The sequence below is a fragment of the Pelodiscus sinensis genome, chromosome 23 (genome assembly GCF_049634645.1).
Source record: "Pelodiscus sinensis isolate JC-2024 chromosome 23, ASM4963464v1, whole genome shotgun sequence".
NCBI lineage: Eukaryota > Metazoa > Chordata > Testudines > Trionychidae > Pelodiscus > Pelodiscus sinensis.
In genome coordinates this window covers 23,437,801-23,441,570 of record NC_134733.1, presented here as the reverse complement: position 1 = coordinate 23,441,570, position 3,770 = coordinate 23,437,801, and positions in this window count along the sequence as shown.

Genomic DNA, 3,770 nt, shown 5'->3' with positions numbered 1-3,770 from the left:
GAGGGGATGTCTAAGGACGGTCGCGCAGTGTCAGAGCTGAACATTCCGTTTCGCTTGCCTCATGCGCCGCTTCTCCGTACCCGGGCAGCATTGTGCTTACGTTGGACAGAGCCCCTGTACAAAGAAAGTTCAAGAGCCATTGAAAAAGGGGTGTGAGCACCAGGGTTCCCGCTAAGATTTTCCAACCAGGAGCGGAGCAAGTTTTGGCTTGTGCAGCAATGTTGAGGTCATATCCGCTGGTTTGGACATGTGCCACCCAATTTATTCACACACACGTTCCTGGTCACCGGAGCAGACACCCCCCCCCCCCCCCGTGTGGCAGGTTCTGTTCCCGTCCTGAGCTGCCAGAACAGACCCTGCTCCCCCTGCCCCCCGAGCAGGCCTGCCATATGGCCATGGTAGGTCCCACCCCCCGACCCCCCAGTGGCTCCCTCACCACGGAGTCTCAGCCGGCCCCATCCATCGGAGCAGCCGCCTGCCACGCGAGTGCTGCGCTGTGGCTCTCCAGAAGAGGCGGGAGGGGGAAAAATGTTGTGTTCACCTTAGCGGGAACACCAGTGAGCACCCCTCCGGACTGGCACATGGGTCACAGCAGCACCCACCACAGGCAGGCCGCCTCCCTCCCAGCCAGCAGGAGGAGACTTTGTGGGTGGCTCGATGGGGGAGCCCTTGGGTGCATTCAGTCTCTGGGGGAGCAAGGAGGCACCTCCGCACTGTCCCAGAGGTGGTGCCTGTGGATTGGCTGCTTTGAAGGACTGAGCTGGGCACTCAGGGCTGCCTGGCACCTCCCAGAAGAGGGGGGAGTTAGAAGGAGTTGCTGCTCCGAGGATTTGGGGAGTTTTCTGGTTGGGGCATCATGCCCCTCTCCGGGCCAGGCACAAAGCCCTTCCCAAGCATGGGTCTGCTGCCAATGGAGAGCACAGCCGGGCCTGGACAGGCGGCAGGCAGGAGAGAGAAGGAGGGGAGAAGGCTCCGAGTGGCAGTGAGGCAGAAGCAGCGGGCACGCCGTCTGCAGAGATCCTTTGGGGCAGCCAGACAGGCTTTGCAAAACCCCTCCCGCATCCCCGGGACTGCAGGACGCACGGACACCTGGCTGCTGATCCGACCAAGGGGCAGCCCTGGCGGCGTATCTGCCTGCAGGCGGCTCAGTTCCCAAAGTGATGCTGGCAGGGCTGTGCGGCCCTCTCCCGGCACCCAGCTGCTCTCGCCCCCAGGCAGAGCTTGGCTCAGTCTGCGCGGAGGTTTGAGCCTCTAGCTGCAGGCTTTGGAACCCCAGGGAAGGCCCAAGTCAGGCTGGCTCCCAGGATCTTGGGTGCAGCAGCTGGTGTGCATGGCTGGAGCTAAGGCAAGAGGAGCAAGAACCAAAGACCAGGTGCTCCCCAGCATCCAGACTGGGGCATGAACCGGGGACTCTGGTATCTCAGACGGCATGTGCAAGGCACGAGATAGCTAGAGACGGGGAGCTCTCTCCAGCCAAGGAGCGGCAGCACCTAAATGTCCCTTTATTACTAATTAAATCGGACATGTAAATGCAGAGGTAGCCATATTAGTCTGAGCTTGCTAAAACAAAAGGAAAAACTACGTAGCACTTTAAAGACTAACAAGATGGTTTAAAGTGCTACATAGTTTTTCCTGATATTCTTGCTTCCTCCAGGGCACCACAGAGAGAAAGGACAGCGCCTTCCCTGGCCAGTTTGCTGGCCGTCGGCGGACTGTCGTTAGTTTGCAACTTGTCCTCATATGAGGAGACTTGCATGCAGAAGTGACCAATATGGCTGCAGAGATGAAGGGATCATGTACCCACCCTTTGGAAGCATATTGTATCTGGGATAGCTGGAGAGCCACCTGTTAACACCCTTGATAGACACAATCTGCACCAAGCACTGATTCTGTCTATATGAGGGGCACCAGACAGAGCAAAATAGCTGAATAAAAGGAACAGGCGAAGGAGCTGAGGATGCTACACTTCTGTGAATGCTCCTGGGGGCCTCGGAATTGGCTGTGGATTGAAAAGGCTTCAGTATTTCAGCATTTCAGGGTGTCTGATGGGAAGATATTCACAGGCACAAAGGGCCTAGGAAAAAAGCCCCAAGCAGCCAAGCTCTCGAGGTACGTCTACACTGTATGCTTATTTCAAAATAAGCTCTTTCGAAAAAAAAAAGTCAAAATAGCTTATTTCGAAATAGCACGTCTACACTACAGGGAAGCCTCAAAATTCATCCGAAGCCGGCTTCCCTAATGTGGACATGCTACCTCAATTTAGAGCCCCAGGAGGCACGGGGGAGAAATTACTCTGAATGGCCCTGGGGAGGAGCTATTTTGAAATAGCAGCAGTGGAGTATCCCCACGGCGTTAGTCCTCGTGGAACAAGGTTTAGAGATTTCGAAAGAAGCCATCTGTTATTTCACAAGTATTTCGAAATAACGGAATTGCTGTGTAGATGCTCACACTGGTATTTTGAAATAGCACTGCTATGCAGACACACCCTCGGTGTTATGCAAAGCGAGGTGTTTTAGAAATCGATGATTACAAGTCACAAATCTCCTACAAAAAAAAATACAGAAGACTTGTCTACCTAGCGAGCTCTAGTGTGAGGAGAGAAAGCACTTGACCAGTAGTAGCCAGAGGGCCTGAGGCTGAAAACGTAGCCGAAGAGAGGCGGATGCCATCGGTCTGTGTGCAATAGAATTCATTCTCTGGGCCATGCACCGGCACTGCCCACGGGATTAGTTCGATGTGCCTTTTCAAAACAATCATGGCCACTATGGCTCCTGTGGAGAAATGACAAGGACTATGTAACCTTCAGTCCCTCGCTCCTGAACAAAAACACTTCTGATCCAAAACCATCTATGGTTGCTAAGTGACAAGAATGCACCTTTGCTCTTACATCACCTCCAAAACGTAGGCACTTAACACGTCCTCTCCTTGCTGTTAAGTCATAAATCTTACAGTGTCCAAGCGATGATGATGTTTGCCACCGCCACCTGAAACGCAACCCCCACCTTTTCCATTATTTTTAATGGGAAAACTGACCCTGCTTAGCACGACAATTATCAGAAATGCATCTATGGTGTTAAATGAGGAATTACTGTACATAAACACTGAGCTTCTGTGGGTCAGAGTTAAGGTGACCGTGCTTGGAGGCAGTACATGTTCCCAGACATGTGGGAAAGTCAATTTTTTGTTGGTGTTGAGTCGTCAACGTCAACATTAGATATCTAGCAACACAAGTCACCGCCGTTTGTTAAAACACAAAGATAAACACGTGAGTGAGTGGAGGAGCACAGTGACCGCGTGTATTCATCCGCTCATGCATATTACCGCTGTTTTCACCAACTTATACCAACGCGCAAAGTAGTCCGCCACTTGATTATTTTCATGTTATTTCAGGGACAGTCATGTTAGTCCAAAAATGTTCCCTAAAAAAAATCGTGCTATTGTGAAAACGTGTTAAGCGGGCACATGTTAAACGAGTAATTACTGTATTGGCTCTTGGCTTGGCTACGCAACCGTCTCTTTATCATCCTGTCTTCCTTGGAATCATGCCCCCAGCATGAGTAAATCTGCCCAAAACTCTACTCAGAATCATTAGGAGCTGTAAAGACTTTCTTTTTATACTCCCTTTGACTTTGACGGCACGGCGTTCTTCCCATGTGAATGGCACACTGTGGATTTGAACATGGACTAGTCTGATTTTCAGAGGCTGAGGCTTTCTTTCAAGGGGGCTCTGTGAAGACAGCTCATTTGACATTCCCTTCACAGCGACTTGG